The 24662-nt window shown below is 37.3% G+C and overlaps 1 long non-coding RNA gene across 1 annotated transcript; it reads right to left on the bottom strand.

Annotated features, from left to right (window-relative positions):
* Window positions 1-311: 311 nt before the first annotated feature.
* Window positions 312-23536, bottom strand: LOC129048326 (uncharacterized). Its single transcript, XR_008510568.2, has 5 exons — window positions 17182-23536; window positions 11277-11432; window positions 10998-11137; window positions 7525-10257; window positions 312-1538 (listed from the first exon to the last, which is right to left on the bottom strand). It is a non-coding gene; the product is annotated as an uncharacterized LOC129048326 (long non-coding RNA).
* Between the last annotated feature and the right edge of the window lie 1126 nt (window positions 23537-24662).

The following is a 24662-nucleotide window of genomic DNA, read 5'->3' on the forward strand; positions in this document are numbered from 1 at the left end:
AAATAGAAACAATCAAAATGTTAATCAATGAATGGAAACATAAAATATAATATATCCACACTGGAGTATTACTCAACCGTAAAAGGAAATGAAGTACTTATGTGTGATATGATGTCAATGAATCTTGAAAACATTATGCAAGTGAAAGAAGACAGAAACAAAAGATCAATTACCGTATGATTATATACATGTAAAATGTCCAGAATAGCAAATCTATAGATACAGAAAGTAGATTAGCATTGCCTAGAGCTGGAGAATTGGGGAACAATAGGAAGTGACTGTTAAGCATATTGGATATATTTTCAGGTTGAAGGAACTGTTCTAAAATTGATTTCTGTCGTGGCTGCACAGCTCTATAAAAATAATGATATCAGGATGATGCGGCCTCATAAAATGAGTTAGGGAGGATTCCCTCTTTTTCTATTGATTGCAATAGTTTCAGAAGGAATGGTACCAGTTCCTCCTTGTACCTCTGGTAGAATTCAGCTGTGAATCCATCTGGTCCTGGACTCTTTTTGGTTGGTAAGCTATTGATTATTGCCACAATTTCAGAGCCTGTTATTGGTCTATTCAGAGATTCAACTTCTACCTGGTTTAGTCTTGGGAGAGTGTATGTGTCCAGGAATTTATCCATTTCTTCTAGATTTTCTAGTTTATTTGCGTAGAGGTGTTTGTAATATTCTCTGATGGCAGTTTGTATTTCTGTGGGATCGGTGGTGATATCCCCTTTATCATTTTTTATTGCGTCTATTTGATTCTTCTCTCTTTTTTTCTTTATTAGTCTTGCCAGCGGTCTATCAATTTTGTTGATCCTTTCAAACAACCAGCTCCTGGATTCATTAATTTTTTGAAGGGTTTTTTTGGTCTCTATTTCCTTCAGTTCTGCTCTGATCTTAGTTATTTCTTGCCTTCTGCTACCTTTTGAATGTGTTTGCTCTTGCTTCTCTAGTTCTTTTAATTGTGATGTTAGGGTGTCAATTTTGGTTCTTTAATGCTTTTTCTTGTGGGCATTTAGTGCTATAAATTTCCCTCTACACACTGCTTTGAATGTGTCCCAGAGATTCTGGTATGTTGTCTTTGTTCTCGTTGGTGTCAAAGAACATCTTTATTTCTGCCTTCATTTCGTTATGTACCCAGTAGTCATTCAGGAGCAGGTTGTTCAGTTTCCATGTAGTTGAACGGTTTTGAGTGAGTTTCTTAATCCTCAGTTCTAGTTTGATTGCACGGTGGTCTGAGAGACAGTTTGTTATAATTTCTGTTCTTTTACATTTGCTAAGGAGAGCTTTACTTCCAAGTATGTGGAATTTACACCAATTTTGGAATACGTGTGGTGCAGTGCTGAAAAAAATGTATATTCTGTTGATTTGGGGTGGAGAGTTCTGTAGATGTCTATTAGGTCCACTTTGTGCAGAGCTGAGTTCAATTCCTGGGTATCCTTGCTAACTTTCTGTCTCGTTGATCTGTCTAATGTTGACAGCAGGGTGTTAAAGTCTCCCATTATTATTGTGTGGAAGGCCAGCATCATCCTGATACCAAAGCTGGGCAGACACACAACCAAAAAAGAGAATTTTAGACCAATATCCTTGATGAACATCGATGCAAAAATCCTCAATAAAATACTGGCAAACAGAATCCAGCAGCACATCAAAAAGCTTATCCACCATGATCAAGTGGGCTTCATCCCTGGGATGCAAGGCTGGTTCAATATACACAAATCAATAAATATAATCCAGCATATAAACAGAACCAAAGACAAAAACCACATGATTATCTCAGTAGATGCAGAAAAGGCCTTTGACAAAATTCAACAACCCTTCATGCTAAAAACTCTCAATAAATTAGGTATTGATGGGACGTATCTCAAAATAATAAGAGCTCTCTATGACAAACCCACAGGCAATATCACACTGAATGGGCAAAAACTGGAAGCATTCCCTTGGAAAACTGGCACAAGACAGGGATGCCCTCTCTCACCACTCCTATTCAACATAGTGTTGGAAGTTCTGGCCAGGGCAATTAGGCAGGAGAAGGAAATAAATGGTATTCACTTAGGAAAAGAGGAAGTCAAATTGTCCCTGTTCACAGATGACATGATTGTATATCTGGAAAACCCCATTGTCTCAGCCCAAAATCTCCTTAAGCTGATAAGCAACTTCAGCAAAGTCTCAGGATACAAAATTGATGTACAAAAATCACAAGCATTCTTATACACCAATAACAGATAAACAGAGAGCCAAATCATGAGTGAACTCCCATTCACAATTGCTTCAAAGAGAATAAAATACTTAGGAATCCAACTTACAAGGGACATGAAGGACCTCTTCAAGGAGAACTACAAAACACCGCTCAATGAAATAAAAGAGGATACAAACAAATGGAAGAACATTCCATGCTCATGGGTAGGAAGAATCAATATCATGAAAATGGCCATAATGCCCAAGGTAATTTATAAATTCAATGCCATCCCCATCAAGCTACCAATGACTTTCTTCACAGAATTGGGAAAAACCACCTTAAAGTTCATATGGAACCAAAAAAGAGCCCACACCGCCAAGTCAACCCTAACCCAAAGGAACAAAGTTGAAGGCATCATGCTACCTGACTTCAAACTATACTACAAGGCTACAGTAACCAAAACAGCATGGTACTGGTACCAAAACAGAGATATAGATCAATGGAACTGAACAGAGCCCTCAGAAATAATGCCGCATATCTACAACTACTTGATCTTTGACAAACCTGAGAAAAACAAGCAATTGGGAAAGGATTCCCTATTTAATAAATGGTGCTGGAAAACTGGCTAGCCATATGTAGAAAGCTGAAACTGGATCCCTTCCTTACACCTTATGCAAAAATTAATTCAAGATGGATTAAAGACTTAAATGTTAGACCTGAAACCTAGGCAATACCATTCAGGACATAGGCATGGGCAAGGACTTCATGTCTAAAACACCAAAAGCAATGGCAACAAAAGCCAAAATTGACAATTGAGATATAATTAAACTAAAGAGCTTCTGCACAGCAAAAGAAACTACCATCGGAGTGAACAGGCAACCTACAAAATGGGAGAAAATTTTCACAACCTACTATCTGACAAAGGGCTAATATCCAGAATCTACAATGAACACAAACAAATTTACAAGAAAACAACAAACAACCCCATCAAAAAGTGGGCAAAGGATATGAACAGACACTTCTCAAAAGAAGACATTTATGCAGCCAAAGGACACATGAAAAAATGCTCATCATCACTGGCCATCAGAGAAATGGAAATCAAAACCACAATGAGATACCATCTCACACCAGTTAGAATGGTGATCATTAAAAAGTCAGGAAACAACAGGTGCTGGAGAGGATGTGGAGAAATAGGAACACTTTTACACTGTTGGTGGGACCATAAACTAGTTCAACCATTGTGGAAGTCAGTGTGGCGATTACTCAGGGATCTAGAACTAGAAATACCATTTGACCCAGCCATCCCATTACTGGGTATATACCCAAAGGACTATAAATCATGCTGCTATAAAGACACATGCAGACGTATGTTTATTGTGGCACTATTCACAATAGCAAAGACTTGGAACCAACCCAGATGTCCAACAATGATAGACTGGATTAAGGAAATGTGGCACATATGCACCATGGAATACTATGCAGCCATAAAAAATGATGAGTTCATGTCCTTTGTAGGGACATGGATGAAATTGGAAATCATCATTCTCAGTAAACTATCATAAGGACAAAAAACCAAACACCACATGATCTCACTCATAGATGGGAATTGAACAATGAGAACACATGGACACAGGAAGGAGAGCATCACACTTTGGGGGCTGTTGTGGGGTGGGGGAGAGGGGGGAGGGATATCATTAGGAAATATACCTAATGCTAAATGGTGAGTTAATGGGTGCAGCACACCAGCATGGCATATGTATACATATGTAACCAACCTGCACATTGTGCACATGTACCCTAAAACTTAAAGTATAATAATAATAATAATAATGAAAATAATGAAACCATGAATTGTAATTAAAATGTATGAAGAAATGGTATATGAATTTTCCTCAATAAAAATATTATATAAATAGAACAAAAAAGAAAAAAAGTTATATTCTGAATACTATAGTGAGGTCTAAGGAGCAATGCAGTTTTAAAAGACAGTAATGAGAAAATAGCCACTGGTAACTGAAATACAAGAGACCTTACAGTTCTTTTTAACCTTGGATTAGTGGAGAGGCTCCATAGCATTAAGAAACCCCATATAAATGTGTGAAAACTACTGGGAACTCATGTAGTTACATTCTTCTGGTAAGGTGTTCATACATTTAATGAGATTCTAAAATTAATTGATTCCCAAAAGATAAGAATCATTGACCTTGGAGAAAGAAGGCAAAGAGTAGGAACAATTTGCTTCTTTCCCCTCCAATTGTATCAAACTATTCCACCGTTACTTCATTCCATCTGGAACACATAATTTGAGTGGTACTGGTCACATTCATGGACAATTCTTTGAAAGTCACCTTCATCAGCATTATCGACTCATTGCCATTTTCACTGACTGACTGATTCCTCATTTCTTTCCAGTACTAAGAAGTGATTGAATAAAATATTAGTGGTCTTAGGTAAAAAATTTCTTGTCTAGAGTTGTTTTCAGTTTGTTCTGGATTGGGTCTCTCCCCAGTTTAAAGAAGACTTTACACCTATATTTATCCTTTTAACATCTATATTACTCTTATCCCAGTGTCCAAATTGACTCTACTATTATTCAAATTCATGATCCAAACATTTCCCTTCTTGGTTTAATTTATCAAATACAATATCTAGTATCATTAATAAAATTTCCCACATGGCTCCTATTATTTGGCACTCATGTGCTTCTCTAACTACAGCTAATATTTATAGGTCATTGAGGATATGACAACATGAACAACTGGGTTTATTTATTAATTTATTTATTTATTATTTTTAAATTATACTTTAAGTTCTAGGGTACACATGCACAATGTGTAGGTTTGATACATAGATATAAATATGCTATGTTGGTTTGCGGCACCCATCAACTCATCATTTACATTAGGTATTTCTCCTAATGCTATCTATCCCCAAGCCTCCCATCCCACGAAAGGCTCAGGTGTGTGATGATCCCCACCCTGTGTCCAGGTGTTCTCATTGTTCAATTCCCACCTATGAGTGGGAACATGCAGTGTTTGATTTTCAGTCCTTGTGATAGTTTGCTGAGAATGATGGTTTCCAGCTTCACCCATGTCCCTGCAAAGGACATGAACTCATTCATTTTTATGGCTGCATAGTATTCCATGGTGTATATGTGCTACATTTTCTTAATCCAGTCTATCATTGATGGACATTTGGGTTGGTTCCAAGTCTTTGTTATTGTGAATAGTGCCACAATAAACATATGTGTGCATGTGTCTTTATAGTAGCATGATTTATAATCCTTTGGGTATATACCCAGTAATGAGATGGCTGGGTCAAATGGTATTTCTAGTTCTAGATCCTTGAGGAATCACCACACTGTCTTCCACAATGGTTGAACTAATTTACACTCCCACCAACAGTGTACAAGCATTCCTATTTCTCTACATCCTCTACAGCATCTGTTGTTTCCTGACTTTTTAATGATCACTGTTCTAACTGGTGTGGTTTTGATTTGCATTTCTCTGATGACCGGTGATGATGAGCATTTTTTCATATGTCTGTTGGCTGCATAGATGTCTTCTTTTGAGAAGTGTCTGTTCATATCCTTTGCCCACTTTTAGATGGGGTTCTTTGTCTTTTTCTTGTAAATATGTTTGAGTTCTTTGTAGATTCTTAATATTAGCCCTTTGTCAGACAAATATATTGAGAATATTTTCTCCCATTCTGTAGGTTGCCTATTCACTCTGATGGTAGTTTCTTTTGCCATGCAGAAGCTCTTTAGTTTAATTAGGTCCCATTTGTCTATTTTGGCTTTTATTCCCATTGCTTTTGGTGTTTTAGTCATGAAGTCCTTGCCCATGCCTATGTCCTGAATGGCATTGCCTAGGTTTTCTTCTAGGGTTTTTGTGGTTTTAAGTCTAACATTTAAGTCTTTAATCTTATCTGGATTGATTTTTGTATAAGTTGTAAGGAAGGGATCCAGTTTCAGCTTTCTACATATGGCTAGCCAGTTTTCCCAGGACGATTTGTTAAATAGGGAATCCTTTTCCTGTTTCTTGTTTTTGTCAGGTTTGTCAAAGATCAGATGGTTGTAGATGTGTGGTGTTATTTCTGAGGCCTCTGTTCTGTTCCATTGGTGTATATATCTGTTTTGGTACCAGTACCATGCTGTTTTGGTTACTGTGGCCTTATAATATAATTTGAAGTCAGGTAGCATGATGCCTCCAGCTTTATTCTTTCAGTTTAGGATTGTCTTGGCAATGTGGGCTCTTTTTCGGTTCCATATGAACTTTAAGGTAGTTTTTTCCAATTCTGTGAAGAAAGTCATTGGTAGCTTGGTAGGGATGGCATTGAATCTATAAATTACCTTAGGCAGTATGGCCATTTTCACAATATTGGTTCTTCCTATCCGTGAGCATGGAATGTTCTTCCAGTTGTTTGTATCCTCTTTTATTTCATTGAGCAGTGTTTTGTAGTTCTCCTTGAAGAGGTCCTTCATGTCCCTTGTAAGTTGGATTCCTAAGTATTTTATTCTCTTTGAAGCAATTGTGAATGGGAGTTCACTCATGATTTGGCTCTCTGTTTATCTGTTATTGGTGTATAAGAATGCTTGTGATTTTTGTACATCAATTTTGTATCCTGAGACTTTGCTGAAGTTGCTTATCAGCTTAAGGAGATTTTGGGCTGAGACAATGGGGTTTTCCAGATATACAATCATGTCATCTGTGAACAGGGACAACTTGACTTCCTCCTTTCCTAAGTGAATACCATTTATTTCCTTCTCCTGCCTAATTGCCCTGGCCAGAACTTCCAACACTATGTTGAATAGAGTGGTGAGAGAGGGCATCCCTGTCTTGTGCCAGTTTTCAAAGGGAATGCTTCCAGTTATGCCCATTCAGTATGATATTGGCTGTGGGTCTGTCATAAACAGCTCATATTATTTTCAGATACGTTTCATCAATACCTAGTTTATTCAGAGTTTTTAGCATGAAGCGCTGTTGAGTTTTGTCAAAGGCCTTTTCTGCATCTATGTGGTTTTTGTCATTGGTTCTGTTTATGTGATGGATTACATTTATTGATTTGCAAATGTTGAACCAGTCTTGCATCCCAGAGATGAAGCTGACTTGATCCTGGTGGATAAGCTTTTCGATGTGCTGCTGGATTTGGTTTGCCAGTATTTTATTGAGGATTTTCACAACAATGTTCATCAGGGATATTGGTCTAAAATTTTCTTTTTGTGTTGTGTCTCTGCCAGCCTTTGGCATCAGGATGATGCTGGCCTCATAAAATGGGTTAGGGAGGATTCCTTGTTTTTTTATTGATTGGAATAGTTTCAGAAGGAATGGTACCAGCTCCTCTTTGTACCTCTGGTAGAGTTCAGCTGTGAATCCTTCGGGTCCTGGGCTTTTTTTGGTTGGTAGGCTATTAGTTATTGCCTCAATTTCAGAGCCTGTTATTGGTCTATTCAGAGATTCAACTTCTTCCTGGTTTAGTATTGGAAGGGTGTGTGTGTCCAGGAATTTATCCATTTCTTCTAGACTTTCTAGTTTATTTGCATAGAGGTTTTCATAGTATTCTCTGATGGTAGTTTGTATTTCTGTGGGATCAGTGGTGATATCCCCTTTATCATTTTTTATTGCATCTATTTGATTCTTCTCCCTTTTCTTCTTTATTAGTCTTGCTAGTGGTCTATCAATTTGTTGATCTTTTCAAAAAACCAGCTCCTGGATTCATTGGTTTTTTGAAGGGTATTTTTGTGTCTCTATCTTTTCTGTTCTGTTCTGATCTTAGTTATTTCTTGCCTTCTGCTAGCTTTTGAATGTGTTTGCTCTTGCTTCTCTAGTTCTTTTAATTTTAATGCTTGGGTGTCGATTTTAGATCTTTCCTGCTTTCTCTTGTGGGCATTTAGTGCTATAAATTTCCCACTACACACTGCTTTAAATGTGTCCCAGAGATTCTGATACATTGTGTCTTTGTTCTCATTGGTTTCAAAGAACATCTTTATTTCAGCCTTCATTTCATTATTTACCTACTCCTATTCAGGAGTAGGTTGTTCAGTTTCCATGTAGTTGTGCAGTTTTGAGTGAGTTTCTTAATCCTGAGTTCTAATTTGATTGCACTGTGGTCTGAGAAACAGTTTGTTGTGATCTCTATTCTTTTATATTTGCTGAGGAGTGCTTTAATTCCAATTATGTGGTCAGTTTTAGAATAAGTGTGATGCGGTGCTGAGAGGAATGTATATTCTGTTGATTTGGGGTGGAAAGTTCTATTGATGTCCATTAGGTCTGCTTGGTGCAGAGCTGAGTTCAAGTCCTGGATATCCTTGTTAACCTTCTGTCTCATTGATCTGTGTAATATTGAGAGTGGGGTGTTAATAGTCTCCCATTATTATTGTTTGGGAGTCTAAGTCTCTTTGTAGATCTCTAAGGACTTGCTTTATGAATCTAGGTGCTCCTGTATTGGGTGCATATATATTTAGAATAGTTAACTTTTCTTGTTGCATTGATCCATTTACCATTATGTAATATCCTTTTTTGTCTCTTTGGATCTTTGTTAGTTTAAAGTCTGTTTTATCAAAGACAGGAATGCAACCCCTGCTTTTTTCTTTTTTTTTCTTTCTTTTTGCTTGGTAGATCTTCCTCCATCCCTTTATTTTGAGTCTCTGTGTCTCTGCATGTGAGATGGGTTTCTTGAATACAACACACTGATGGGTCTTGACTCTTTATCCAATTTGCCAGTCTTTGTCTTTTAATTGGGGCATTTAGCCAATTTACATTTAAGGTTAATATTGTTATGTGTGAATTTGATCCTGTCATTATAATATTTGCTGGTTATTTTGCCTGTTCATTGCAGTTTCTTCATAGCATCAATGGTCTTTACAATTTGGCATGTTTTTGCAGTGGCTGTTAACGGTTGTTTACTTTCATGTTTATTGTTTCCTTCAGGAGCTCTTGTAAGGCAGGCCTGATGGTGACAAAATCTCTCAGCATCTGCTTGTCTGTAAAGGATTTTATTTCTCCTTTACTTATGAAGGTTAGTTTGGCTGGATATGAAGTTCTGGGTTGAAAGTTCTTTTCTTTAAGAACGTTGAATATTGGCCCCCACTCTCTTCTGGCTTGTAGGTTTTTGCAGAGAGATCTGCTGTTAGTCTGATGGGCTTCCCTTTGTGGGTGACCTGACTTTTTCTCTGGCTGCCCTTAACATTTTTTCCTTATGTCAACCTTGGTGAATCTGACAATTATGTCTTGGGTTTGCTCTTCTCAAGGAATACCTTTGTGGTGTTCTCTGTATTTCCTGAATTTGAATGTTGGCCTGCCTTGTTAGATTGGGCAAGTTCTCCTGGATAATATCCTGAAGAGGGTTTTCCAACTTGGTTCCATTCTCCCCGTCACTTTCAGGTACACCAATTAAACAGAGATTTGGTTTTTTCACATAGTCCCATATTTCTTGCAGGCTTCATTCATTTCTTTTTACTCTTTTTCCTCTAACTTTGTCTTCTCACTTTATTTCATTAATTTGATCTTCAATCACTGACACCCTTTCCTCCACTTGATTGAATTGGCTACTGAAGCTTGTGCACGCATCATGAAGTTCTTGTGCCATGGTTTTCATCTCTATCAGGTCATTTAAGATCTTCTCTACCCTGTTTATTCTAGTTAGCCATTTGTCTAACCTTTTTTCAAGATTTTTAGCTTCCTTGTGATGGGTTTGAACATGCTTCTTTGGCTCAGATAAGTTTGTTATTTCTGACCTTCTGAAGCCTACTTCTGTCAACTTGTCAAAGTCATTCTCCATCCAGCTTTTTTCCATTGCTGGTGAGGAGCTGTGATCCTTTAGAGAAGAGGTGCTCTGGTTTTTAGAATTTTCAGCTTTTCTGCTCTGGTTTCTACCCATCTTTGTGGTTTTATCTACCTTTGGTCTTTGATGTTAGTGACCATTGGTGTAGATGTTCTTTTTGTTGATGTTGATGTTGTTGATGTTGATGTTATTCCTTTCTGCTGGTTAGTTTTCCTTCTAACAGTCAAGTCCCTCAGCTGCAGGTCTGTTGGAGTTTGCTGGAGGTCCACTCCAGATTTTGCCGGGTATCACCAATGGAGGCTGCAGAACAGCAAATATTGTAGAACAGCAAATATTGCTGCCTGATCCTTCCTCTGGAAGCCTCGTCCCACCCACAGGGGCACCCACCTATATGAAGTGTCTGTTGGCCCCTACTAGGAGATGTCTCCCAGTTAGCTACACAGGGGGGCCAAGTACCCACTTGAGGAGGCAGTCTGTCTGTTCCCAGAGCTCAAACACTGTGCTAGGAAAACCACTGCTCTCTTCAGAGCTGTCAGACAGGGACATCTAAGTCTGCAGAAGTTGTGTGCTGCCTTTTATTCAGCTATGCCCTTCCCACAGAGGTGGAGTCTATAGAGGCAGTAGGCCTTGCTGAGCTGCGGTGGGTTCTGCCCAGTTCAAGCTTCCCGGCCACTTTGTTTACCTACTCAAGCCTCAGCAATGGTGAACACCCTCCCTCAGTCAGGCTGCTGCCTCACAGTTCAATCTCAGACTGCTGCGCTAGCAGTGAGCAAGGCTCTGTGGGTGTGTGAACTGCCAAGCCAGGCATGAGAGAGAATCTCCTTGTCTGCTAGTTGCTAAGACCTTGGGAAAAGCACAGTATTTGGGTGGGAGTGTCCCATTTTTCCAGGTACAGACTGTCATGGCTTCCCTTGGCTAGGAAAGGGAAATCCCCTGACCCCTTGCTCTTCCCAGGTGAGGCGATGCCCTGCCCTCCTTCAGCTTGCCCTCCATGGGCTGCACCCACTGTCTAACCAGTCCCAATGAGATGAACCAGGTACCTTAGTTGGAAATGCAGAAATCACCTGTCTTCTGCATTGATCACGCTGGGAGCTGCAGATCAGATCTGTTCCTATTCAGCCATCTTGGAATGGACAGCCAGGCTTTATTATAGAATCTGCATTTCCATAATCCATACTTCCTTCAAGACAGAGGCCAAAGAGAGGAACAATCTCATAATCTGGTCCCTGAGTTCTATTCTCATTGTATGTATCATTCTACAGAACTACTATAATTTTCTCTAATAATTATCCACATTCAACTCTTTTTCTGGCACATACCTGACCAAGTAACATTCCATGTCAACATTCAGGCTTGCAGGTTATTGAAAGACATCCCCAACTCCATATCTATTCAAATTCATTTTTGGTTCCACTCAATTAAGGTTTCTCTCCTCCATCTTTTTGCCACCAAATACCTCTGGATGTCTCTTCATACTGCAAGACAATAGTAGCAAACATATGGCTCTGTCCAGCCACATAGTCAGCCCTTGTCATGAAGAATCTATGTTTGTTCATTCCACTTGTCAGCATGAATTCACAAAACTCTGACTCAGCCAGTGAGTGCAGCTTTCAGGGAGAATAACTTGAAGGCTATAAGCAGGATACAGTACAGGTCTCCACTAATCTTTCCTGAATTATGGCATTTTTAAAAAATGTAAGTCTAATGATTATAGCCTTTGCCTTTTTCTGTACCTAAGATAATATCTTACAGGTTTAATAATTATGCATCTGTAGTTTATAAGTAGATGTACCTTTACATTGAAACTTTCATGAAGTTTAGCTCTAATGTAACTTCTAACCACATTTGATGCAACTTCTGAGCACATGCAGAACCTCCACCACCAGTATATAAGCTCTTGGCTGAAACAGTACTTTGGAGTATTTTAACAGAAACTCTGAAAAACTACCCTAGATTGCAGTCCTCAGGAAGACTCTGAATAAAATTAACTTTAATTCTTTAAAAGCAAGATGTTTTTCTTTAGTTGACAGCACCATTATACTCATCTAAAATCCCCACTCCTATGTTTTGTGCAAATATTTAAAGATCTACATCAAACCTCAGGGATTGCAAGAGGCCCTCCTAGGTTTAACCCTTCCTTCTCTCTCTTCCGTATGCTGTGTGATATGATTATGCCTACTTTCAATTTATATTTGTATTTTTTAACTTGTTTGCGTTTCCATTTCACCTGACATATGCATTCTGTCTTTCTTAGATTATTATTAACTAAAAACAGTGTAATTAGTATATTCTAATTATTTAACAATTTAATTTTTAATTTTTCCATGAAACTTAGGCCACATCCATATACACAATAGGTGCTTGTCAAATACTTCTGGACTGATCATCTCAATGTCTCCAATAAGTACAAAATTAATAACTAAACTGCAAAAATGTAGGCAAGCAAATTTTACATGTCCCATTTTGATACAAAAATTATAAATTCTCATGGATTAGTAATGTTCAGGAATTATTGAGGTTCTTTTATTTTTCCAAAAAATAACTTTTAACACAAGCAAAATATTTATGTACTTTATTGTGTTTATTTTTATGTAATTCATTTTTTTATTTTTTATTTAATTTTTTAGTATTTAAAAAAATTCTGTGGGTACATAGTAGATGTATGTATTTATGGGGTACATGGGATGTTTTGAAATAGCCATGCAATGTGAAATAAGCACGTCATGAAGAATGGGGTATCTATCCCCCAAACATTTATCATTTCAATTACAAAGAATCCAATTTCATTCTTTACATTATTTTAAAATATAGAATTAAGTTATTGTTGAGTATAGTCACCCTACTCTTCTATCAAACAGTAGTTCTTATTCATTCTTTCTATTTTTGGCACACATAAACTATCCCTACCTTTCCTCGAGCCCCTCACCACCATTGCCAGCCTCTGGTAACCATCCTTCTACTCTCTATGTTCAATCAGTTCAATTTATTTGATTTTTAGATATCACAAATAAATGAGAATATGTGATGTTTGTCTTTTGGTGCTTGGTTTAATTGGCTTAACATAACGATCTCCAGTTCCATCCACGTTGCTGCAAACGACTGGACGTCACTCTTTTTAATGGCTAGAAAGTACTTCATTGTGTGTATATATATATATACCATGCTTTCTTTATCCATTCATCTGTTGATGGACACTTAGGTTACTTCCAGATCTAGAATAGTGTAAACAGTGCTGCAGCAAAAATGGGAGTGCAGCTATCTCTTCAATATTCTGATTTCCTTTTCCTTGGGTATATACCCAGCAGTAGGATTGCTGGATCATAGGGTAGCTCTATTTTTGTTTTTGTTTTTGTTTTTGTTTTTTTTTGAGGAATCTCTAAACTGTTCTCCATTGTGTTGTACTAATTTACATTCTTACCAACAGTGTACCTGGGTGTCCTTTTGTATACATTCTCACCAGCATGTGTTATTGCATGTCTTTTGGATATAAGCCATTTTAACTGGGGTGAGGTAACATTGTAGTTTTGATTTTCATTTCTCTGATGATAATTGACATTGAACACCTTTTCATATGCCTGTTGTCTATTTGTATTTCTTCTTTTGAGAAATGTCTATTCAAAACTTTTGCAAATTTTTAGATGGGATTATTAGATTTTTTTTCTATAGAGATGTTTGAGCTCCTTGCATATTCTCGTTATTAATCCCTTGCCAGATGAGTAGCTTGCAAATATTTTCTCCCATTCTGTGGGTTTTCCCTTCACTTTGTTGATTGTATTCTTTGCAGTGCAAAAGATTTTTAATTTAATGTGATACCATTTGTCCATGTTTGCTTTGGTTCCCTGTGCTTGTGGGGTATTGCTGAAGAAATCTTTGCCCAGACAAATGTCATGGAGATTTTCTTAAATGCTTTCTTGTAGTAGTTTTGTAATTTGAGGTCTTAAATTTAAGTCTTTAATCTATTTTGATTTGATTTTTGTATATGGCAAGAGATAGGGGTCTAGTTTCATTCTTTTGCATATGGCTATCCAGTTTTCTCAGCACCACTTATTGTAGAGACTGTCTTTCACCCCATGTATGTTCTTGGCACCTTATCAAAAAGGAGTTTGCTGTAGGAGCATGGATTTATTTCTGGGTTCTCTATTCTGTTCCATTGATCTATGTGTCTGTTTTTATACCAGTGCCATGCTGTTTGGGTTACTATAGCTCTGCAGTATAATTTGAAATCTAGTGATGTTATTTTTGATTAGAATAGCTTTGGCTATTCTGGGTCTTTTATGGTTCTATATAAATTTTAGAATTTTTTTTCTATTTCTGTGAAGACTGTCATTGGTATTGTTATAGGAATTGCATTGAATCTGTAGCAATGCAAGGAATCGCATTGCTTTGGGCCGTATATTTTAACAATATATATTTTTACAAAATGGATTCTCCCAATCAATGAACATGAAATTTTTTTCACTTTTTTGTTTCCTCTTCAATTTCCTTCATCAATGTCTTATAGTTTTTAGTATAGAGATCTTTTACTTCTTTTGTTAATTCCTAGCTATTTAATTTTCTGTGTGGCTATCATAAATGAGATTACTATTTTTTCTTTTTCACATTGTTTACTGTTAGCATAAAGAAATGTTACTAAGTTTTATATGTTGACTTTGTATCCTGAAACTTTACTAAATTTGTTTATCACTTCTAATAGTGTTCTTGTAGAGTCTTTAGGTTTTTCCCAATATAAGATGTATCATCTGCAAACAAGAATAATTTGACTTTTTTTCCAACTTGGATGCCTTTGGCATTTTTCTTTTGTCTGATTGCTCTAGCTCAGACTTCCAGTAATACGTTGAATAACTATGGTGAAAATGGGCATCCTCATCTTGTTCCAGATCTTAGAACAAAAGCTTTCTGTCTTTTCCCATTCGGTATGTACTAGTTGTGGGTCTGTCATATATTCTTTTTATTATGTTGAGGTATGTTTCTTCTATTCCCAATTTTTTGAGAGTCTTTATCATAAAGGGATGTTAAATTTTATCAAATGCTTTTCAGCATCAATTAAATGATCATATTGTTTTTATTCTTCATTCTGTTGAAACAATGTATTACATTGATTGATTTGCATATGTTGAACCATTTTTGCATCTCAGGTATAAATCCCACTTCATCATGATGGACAACATTTGTAATGTACTGTTGAATTCAGTTTGCTAGTATTTTGTTGAAGATTTTTGCATCAATGTTTATCAGTGATATTGCTCTGTAGTTGTTTTCATATGAATCTTTGGTTGGTTCTGGTATCAGGATAATACTGGCTTCCTAGAATGACTTTGAAAGTATTCCCTCTTCCTCTATTTTTTGTAATAGTTTGAGTAGGACTGGTATTACTTCATCTTTAAATGTTTGGTAATATTCAGCAGTGAAGACATCAGGTCCTGGGCTTTTCTTCATGGGAAAACTTTTTATCCTGACATTGATGTTATTACCTGTTGCTGGTCTGTTCAGGTTTTGGATTTCTTCCTAATTCTATCTTGGTAGGTTTTTTGTATCTAGGAATTTTTCCATTTCTTTTAGATTTTTAAATTTATTGGCATGTAGTTGCTCATAGTAGTCACTAATGATCTCTTGGAATTTCTGAAGTATCAGTTGTAATGTTTCCTTTTTCATTTCTGACTTTGTCTATTTGGATCTTATCTCTTTTTTTGTTAGTCTGGGTAAAAGTTTGTCAATTTTGTTTAAGTTTTCAAAAAAACCAACTTTTTGTTTCATTGTTTTTTTGTAATTTTGTAATTTTAGCTTTATTTATTTCTGCCTTGATATTTACCATTTCTTTTCTTCTATTAATTTTGGGTTTGGTTTTCTCTTTTTTAGTTCTTTAAGATGTATTGTTAGATTGTTTATTTGAAGTTTTTTCTCTTTTCTGATGTAGGCACTTAATAGCTACAGACTTCCCTCTTAGTATTGCTTTTGCTGTAACCCATAGGTTTTGATATAATGTGTTTCCAATAACATTTCCTTCAAAAAATTTTTGAATTTCCTCCTTAATTTGCTCATTGACCCACTGGTCATTCAGGAGCATATTGTTTAATTTACATATATTTGTATAGTTTTCTAAATTCCTCTTGTTATTAATTTCTAGTTTTATTCCATTGTGGTCAGAGAAGATGCTTATTTTTTCAATTTTTTGAACATTTTAAGACTTGTTTTGGTACATAACATGTGGTCTATTCTTAGAGGAGACTTTATTAAACAAACTTATAGCACATAAGGACCACAATATACAAACCTGAATGGGAGATGGAATTCAGTGAGCATAAGGACCTATGTATCATTAGGATGATATACATTGCTAGATAACTAATGCAATGCTTGTGCAAAGGTATGTCCTGTAGAAATATTAACATATTTATTTTAATTTTTATCATATTTATTTTAAATTGGTCAGCATTATTATTCTAAGCTGTTTTATAAGGAAAAATTGAGTTTTTGTCAAGACTCCAGTTACACAATGTTTAACCCTCAGGTTTTCAGGGACTGATAATTCACAGAGAATGTTCACTCCCATTATATCACTTTTGATTCTCTCAATTACCTTCACCTATGGTAAAATCATCCCCATTTTAAAGATGAGGATATCAAGACTCAGAGACTTATCATCTTTGCCAAGAACATGGTGTCTGCAAGTTGTAGAGCAGAGGCTAGTACCCATAACCTTTGCACCTCAAAAACTTCTCTCTAAGCAAATTATTTAGTTCAACATTCATGAATGTGTACTGTGATACACCATTTCATTATTTTCTCTAATCAGCGACTTTCAAAATAAACATTGAGTTAATCATTGCAGCATCAGTTGATTAAAAAGGGGGTTAAGAAAGTTTGATTTGGTAACCTTTTGAACTTGCATGAACCCAGGTCTTAGTGAACTTTTTATACTAGAACAAAGATAAGCAGCAATTTGATGCCTGATTCACATTGCTCTAAACTCTGAAAGAAACACACTCCTTTATTATGGTTAAAATGAACACCGGCTCTCTTTAGATCATCTGCTTTATTCCCTAAGAGATGCAGGTCTCTACTCTCCTCTTCCTTCCTATCATAAGACTCCCACCTGTATCATTTTATAAAACGAGAGAATTACAGATAATTAGAGATAGAAGGAACCTCAGCGACCCACTCTTCTAATTCCCTACTTTATCTTTAAGAGTAAGGAACTCACAGCTCAGTACGGTGATGTATTACCTACGAATGAGAAGAAGACATTGCTTTCAAATCCAGGTTTCCAATTCCCTGTTCAGTGACTTTTCATATCAGTAAGATTTTCCATCATTGCCTAAATGAATGGACAAGATGTCATCAGCATGAAGTGCTCCACAAAAAGAATCATAAACTTTGCTTGACAAGAGTTGTTTTTAAATTTTATTTTAAGTTCCAGGATACATGTGCAGAACATCCAAGTGTGTTACATCTGGGTAAACATGTGCCATAGTGGTTTACTGCACATATGAACCCATAACCTATGTATTAAGCCCCATATACATTAGTTTTATTCTGATACTCTCCCTCTCCCCACCACCCCTGACAGGCTTCAGTGTGTGTTTTTCACTTCTCTGCATCCATATGTTCACATTATTCTGCTTCCACTTATGAGTGAGAACATGTGTGTTTGTTTTTCTGTTCTTGTGTTAGTATGCTGAGGATAATGGCTTCCAGCTTCATGCATGTCCCTGCAAAGGACATGATCTCTTTGCTTTTTATGGCTGCATAGTGTTCCATGATATATGTGTACCACATTTTATTTATCCACCCTATCATTAATGGGCATTTGGGTTGATTCCATATATTTGCTATTGTGAATAGTGCTGCAATAAACATATGTGTGCATGTATCTTTATAATAGAATGAGTCATATTCCTTTGGGTATGTGCCCAGTAATGGGATTGCTGGGTCAAATGGTACTTGTGGTTCTAGATCCTTGAGGAATTGCCACACTGTCTTCCACAATAGTTGAACTAATTTACCTTCCCATCAACAGTGTAAAAGCATTCGTATGTCTCCACAGCCTCACCAGCATCTGTTGTTTCTTGACTTGATATGAGTGGCATGAGGTGGTATCTCATTGTGGTTTTGATTTGTATTTCTCTAATGATCACTGATGTTGAGCTTTTCTTCATATGTTTGTTGGTTGCATAAATGTCTTCTTTTAGGAAATGTCTGTTTATGTCCTTTGCCCACTTTTGCATGGGTTTTTTTTTTTCTTATAAATTTGTTTAAGTTCCTTGTAAATTCTGGATATTAGACCTTTGTCGGATGGGTATATTGCAAAAATTTTCTCCCATACTGTATGTTGCCTTTTGCTGTGCAGAAGTTCTTTACTTTCATTAGATTCCATTTGTCAATGTTTGCTTTTCTTGCAATTGGTTTTGGTCATTGCATTATAAAATGTTTCTCCATGCCTATGTCCTGAATGGTGTTACCTAAATTTTTTTCTAGGGTTTTTATAGTTTTGGGTTTTACATTTAAGTCTTTAATCCATCTTGAGTTAATTTTTGTACAGGGTCTAAAAATGGAATCCAATTTCAATTTTCTGCATATAGCTAGCCAGTTCTCTCAGCACCATTTATTAAATATGGAATACTTTTCCCATTGCTTGCTTTTGTCAGGTTTGTTGAAGATCAGATGGTTGTAGATGTGTGGTCTTATTTCTGAGATCTCTATTCTTTTCCATTGGTCTATATGTCTGTTTTGGTACCAGTGCCATGCTGTTTTGGTTAATATAGCCTTGTAATATAGTTTGAAGTCAGGTAGTGTGATGCCTTCAGCTTTGTTCTTTTTGTTTAGGATTGTCTTGGTTATACAGGCTCTTTTTTGGTTCCATATGAATTTTAAATTAGATTTTTCTAATTTTGTGAAGAATGTCAATAATAATTTGATGGGACTAGCATTAAATCTATAAATCATTTTGAGCAGTATGGCCATTTTCATGACATTAATTCTTCCTATCCATGAAAATGAAGTGTTTTTCTGTTTCTTTGTGTCCTATCTTATTTCCTTGAGCAGTGGTTTGTAGTTCTCCTTGAAGAGGCACTTCACATACACTTTTAGCTCTATTCCTAGGTATTTTATTCTCTCTGTAGTAACTGTGAGTGAGAGTTCATTCATGATTTGGTGCTCTGCTTGTCTACTGTTGGTGTATGGGAATGCTTGTGATTTTTGCACCTTGATTTTATATAACGAGACTTTGCTGAAGTTGCTTATCAGTTTAAGGAGCTTTTGGGCTGAGTCATTGAGGATTATGTTGTTCAATTTCCATGTAGTTGTGTGGTCTTGAGTACTAATTTGATTGCACTGTGGTCTGAGAAACTGTTAGAATTTCAATTCTTTTGAATTTGCTGAGAAGTGTTTTACTTCCAATTATATGATCAATTTTAGAGTAAGTGCCATGTGACACTGAGAAAAATGTATATTCTGTTGTCTTGGGGTGGAGAGTTCTGTAGATACCTATCAGGCCCACTTGATCCAGAGCTTTCAGAGCTCAGTTCAAGTCCCAAATATCATTAATTTTCTGTCTCAATCTGTCTAATATTGACAGCAGGGTATTAAAGTCTCCCACTTTTATTGTGTGGGAATCTAAGCCTCTTTGTGGGTCTCTAAAAACTTGTTTTGTGAATCTGGTTGCTCCTGTATTGGGTGCATATATATTTAGGATAATTATCTTTTCTTGCTGAATTAATCCATTACAATTATGTAATGCCCTTTGTCTTTTTTTCTTCATTGGTTTAAAGTCTGTTTTATCAGAAACTAGGATAGCAACCCTTGCTTTTTTTCTGCTTTCCATTTGCTTTGTAAATTTTTCTCCATCATTTTATTTTGAGCCTGTGTGTGTTTTTGCATGTGAGATGGGTCTCTTGAATACAGCACACCAATGAGTCTTGACCCTAACCAATTTGCCAGTCTGTGTCTTTGAATTGGGGCATTTAGCCCATTTACATTTAAGGTTAATATTGTTACATGTGAATTTGATCCTATCATGATTCTAGCTGGTTTTTTGGCACACTAGTTAATGCAGCTTTTTTATAGTGTAATTGGTCTTTGTATTTCAGTGTGTTTTTGTAGTGGCTGGTACCGATTTTTTCTTTCCATGTTTAGTGCTTCCTTCAGGAGCTCTTGCAAGGTAAGCCTGGTGGTGATAAATTCCCTCAGCATTTGCTGTCTGAAGAGAATTTTATTTCTCCTTTGCTTATAAAGCTTAGTTTGACTGGATATGAAATTCTGGGTTGAAAATTCTTTTCTTTAAGAATGTTGCATATTAGCCCCCACTCTCTTCTGGCTTATAGTGTTTCTGCTGAGATGCCCACTATTGGTCTGATGGGCTTTCCTTTGTAGGTGACCTGGCCTTTCTCTCTGGCTGCACTTAACATTTTTTCCTTCATTTCAATCTTGGAACGTCTGATAATTATGTGTCTTGGGGCTGATCTTCTCATGGAGTATCTTACTGTGGTCCCCTGTATTTCCTGAATTTGAATGTTTACCTCTCTTGATAGGTTGGGGAGGTTCTCCTGGATGATATCCTGAAGTGTGTTTTTTAACTTGGTTCCACTCGCCCCATCTCTTTTAGATACTCCAATCAGTTATAGGTTCAGTCTTTTTACATAGTCCCATAGTTCTTGGAGGTTTTGTTCATTCATTTTCATTCTTTTTTCCCTAATCTTGTCTGTCTGCCTTAATTCAGCAAGATAGTCTTCAAACTCTGATATTTTTTCTTCCATTTGATCAATTCAGCTATTGATACTTGTTTTTGCATTATGAAGTTCTTGTGCTTTATTTTTCAGCTCCATCAGGTCATTTATCTTTCTCTCTAAACTGGTTATTCTAGTTAACAGCTCCTATAACCTTTTATTATGGTTCTTAGCTTCTTTACATCGGCTTAGAACATGCTCCCTTACCTCAGTAAAGTTTGTTACTACCCACCTTCTAAAGCCTACTTCTGTCAATTTGTCCATCTCAATCCCTGTCCAGATCTGTGCCTTTGCTGGAGAGGTGTTTCAATCATTTGGAGAAGAGGCACTCTGGCCTTTTGAGTTTTCAGCATTTTTTCATTGATTCTTTCTCATCTTCATGAGTTTGTCTAGTTTTGATCTTTGAGGCTGCTGACCTCTGGATGAGGTTTTTGTGGGGACTTTTTTGTTGATGCTGTTGTTGTTGCTTTCTGTTTGTTTTTCTTTCAATAGTTAGGTTCCTTTTCTATAAGCCTGCAGCAATTTGCTGGGGGTTCATTTCCTGCCATATTCATCTGGGTCTCTCCAGCACATGGTGATGTGACACAAGGAGGCTGGAGAACAGCAAAGATGGGTGCCTATTCCTTCCTCTGGTATGTCTGCCATCAAGGGGCATCAACCTGATGTCAATAGACACACTCCTGTATAGGGTGTCTGGTGATCCCTGTTGTGGGGTCTCACCCAGTTGGGGTGAATGGGAACCAGGACCTGTTTAATGAAGCACTTTGATTGTCCCTTTGTGGAGGGGGTGTGCTGTGCTGTGGGAAAACCTATTCATCTGGGCTGGTTCCTTCTCATCTCATGCAGATTCTTCAGAGTTAGGAGGGGGAAAGAATAAATATACTGGTCTGTGGAGACCATAGCCACCACTCCCTTTAGAGACTCAGGCCCAGGGATATCAGAGCTATGTCCCTAAGCCCCTGGCTGTAGTTACTGGAGTTCCTACAGGGAAGCCCTGCCCACTGAGGAGGGATGGGTCAGGGTCCAGCCTAAAAAGGAAGTCTGGATAAGGTTTGCACAGCTGGTGTGCTTCATTGTGAGGAAATACTTTTTGGAACCAAGCCATTCAGTCTCCTCAGCTCCAGCAGGAAAAAAACATGGCCTGAGCTATAGTGATGGCTGCTGCAATGCCCCCCAAGGAGTTCAGTGTCTTAGGCAGCTAGCAGCCACAGTGATGGCTGCCATGTCTCCCCCAGGGAGCTCAGTTTTCTTAGGCAGTTAGCAGCTGCATTGATGGCTGCCACCCCTCCCCCAGGGAGCTCAAATGGCTTAGACAACAGGGAGCTGCAGTGATGATGGCTGCCCCTCCTTCTGGGAACTTGGTAATCTTAGGCAGGTTCCAGCTGAGTTGCTGTTGAGAATCTGTGTAGCTCTATGGTTGAGACCCAAGGCCCTGGTAGTGTGGGATCACAAGTGGGGTCTTCTGAACTGTGGGTTATACAGACCAATGGAAAAAGCACTGTTTCACAGGCTGGGTAGGTTGCTCACTCACCACTTCCCTTGGTTGGGAGTTGGGGTTCCCCTTGCCCCATGTAGCTCTCAGGTGGGGCAACCCACCACCCTGCTTTTCCTGGCTCTCCATGGGTGATGCCAACTGCTTAGTCAATTCAGATGATAGAACCTGGATACTTTGGTTGCTGATGCAAGATTCTCATGTTGTTTTTGTTCCTCTGGTTGGGAGCCTCTGACTGCCATTGCTTCTATTTGGACATCTTGGCTCCACCCCCTCAAGTTGTTTATTTTTAAATAACCATTTCCATTGAAGAATAAAATACATAAAGATTGTTGCACATGTCCTAAATATATAGCTCAATGTATTATCACAAAGTGAATATATCTGTTTAGCCAACAAATAGGCCAAGGAAAAAAAATCCCAGGACCACAGAAGCTCCCTTATGCTTCCTGTTAATACTTGTGGTTGCATTATGAAATTTTTGTGTGTATATTTCAGCTCTATCAGATCATGTTGGTTCTTTTTTTTTATAGTGGATATTTTGTCCATCAGTTTCTGTATTATTTTATTGTAATCCTTATATTCTTTGGATTGGGTGTTGACTGTATCCTGAATCTCAATGATGTTTATTCCTATCCATATTATAAATTGTATATGTGTCAATTCAGCCATTTCAGCCTGGTTAACAACCCTTGCTGAGAATTAGTGTGGTTGTTTGGAGAAAAAAGATACTCTGGCTTTTTGAATTTTCAGAGTTTTTGAAAACTCTGGTTCTTTCTCATCTGTGTGGGCTGGTATTCCTTTAAGTGCAGTGTAAATTGAGCACAGTCAGTAGACTTCTTTTCTGAATGTTTTAACAGGGCCAAGGCTTTGTGCAGGGTCATATTTGCAGCTGAAAATTTGTCCTTGGATTCACAGGGGGTATTTTAGCAAAGTATTTTTGTTGTTGAAGTTTTGGACTGTGACCCCTTGATGGAACTTAAGTGTGATGGTCAGTAGGCAGATTCTTGCTTGGCCACATGGCTTCTCTGTATTTCCTCATGATTGCAGCCATGCTCCCTCTCACTGCTCTAAAAGTGTGGGCTTCTATCCCAATTGAGAGTTTAATATGAAAGCAACAATTTTTTTTGAGAAAAACTTATATTCCCTGCTTGACTTGCCATTAGGGAATAATTTTAGGTCTAGGTCATCTTTTATAATTTGTGATATAATTGGGAAAAATACATTATTCTGTGGTTAGAGTAACTTTAGGGTTAACCTTGGTTAAATCTCTCCTGCAATTATTAATTCTTTCAAGACTTCCACAGACCATCTAGAAAATGCTTAAACTTTCTCACTTGTCCTAAACATGCCTCTTTTTAAACAACCAGTTATTCTCTTTAGGACAAGAATTTACCCTAAAATATCCTTTCTTATATAAAATCTCTTTTCTTTATAACCTTATTTGCATAGCTAGGGTGTGGCCAAACTCAATAAAAAATTCTAGCAGACTCAGTGATAGTAAAAGTTTCATGCTTCCTTTTTGTTGGTAAATATTACCTCTGCTATAAGGATAATAATTAAGCAAAATACTACAGCAATAGAAACTGTCTGATTTTCTAGTTAGAAGGTGCTACAGTATATAGTCACACTGCAAATAGTAGAGTGAGTATAGCAATTCCTGAAAGTGTGGTGTAGTAGATAATTTACATTTAAAATTTTACTCACCAGGACATAACATTTCCCTTTGGGTGTCTATGAAGTTACAAATGCAATTCCATGAATAATTAAAAATCTCCCTGCAAGTATGCATCAAAATATGTTTTAATACCTGGTAGTGACTCTCAAGAGGAAAAGTAGAAATCACTAAATGTATCTGGTAAGGTAAACATGGGACTAAGTAGGATGAGTAGCCCTTACTCATTTACTTATCTTTTATGATTTTCAGCTTGAAATCTCCTATTTCTTCACATTAATCTCCAGGACATCCCTCTAGGTTGTCAGGGGTTGCTCTCTTGGCTTTCCAGACTTTGACTTTAGTATGATGTATCCAAGAGCTGATATCTGTAACTTTTACTGTTGAGGGGATTGAAAGAAGAGCAGTTCAGGGCCCTTCCTAGATTAGGCATAGGGAAGTAGAGAGGGAAGGGAGAGATTTTACCAGTACCAAATCTTCTGAGTTAAATAAAGGTGGTCCTGTTTCTTACGGTTGGGCTTCTGATAGTTGAGTTAATTTTCACGGTAAAGCCATGGGAAGAATAGTGACCCAAGGAAGGTGGGTTTCATGGGACAGTTTCCTGAGGTGTTTTTTGATGATATCATTTGTCTTCTCTACCTTTCCTGAGGACTGAGGTCTCCAAGCACAATGGAGATTATACTGTATGTCTAGTGCCTTTGAGATGCCTTGTGTGACTGCTGCCTTAAATGAGGGGCTGTTGTCACTTAGAGGTACTTAGGTAGACAAAACAAGGAATAATTTCATTAATTAACACTTTTATTACCTCAGAGGATTT

Source organism: Pongo abelii, chromosome 8 (genome assembly GCF_028885655.2).
Source record: "Pongo abelii isolate AG06213 chromosome 8, NHGRI_mPonAbe1-v2.0_pri, whole genome shotgun sequence".
Taxonomy (NCBI): Eukaryota; Metazoa; Chordata; class Mammalia; order Primates; family Hominidae; genus Pongo; species Pongo abelii.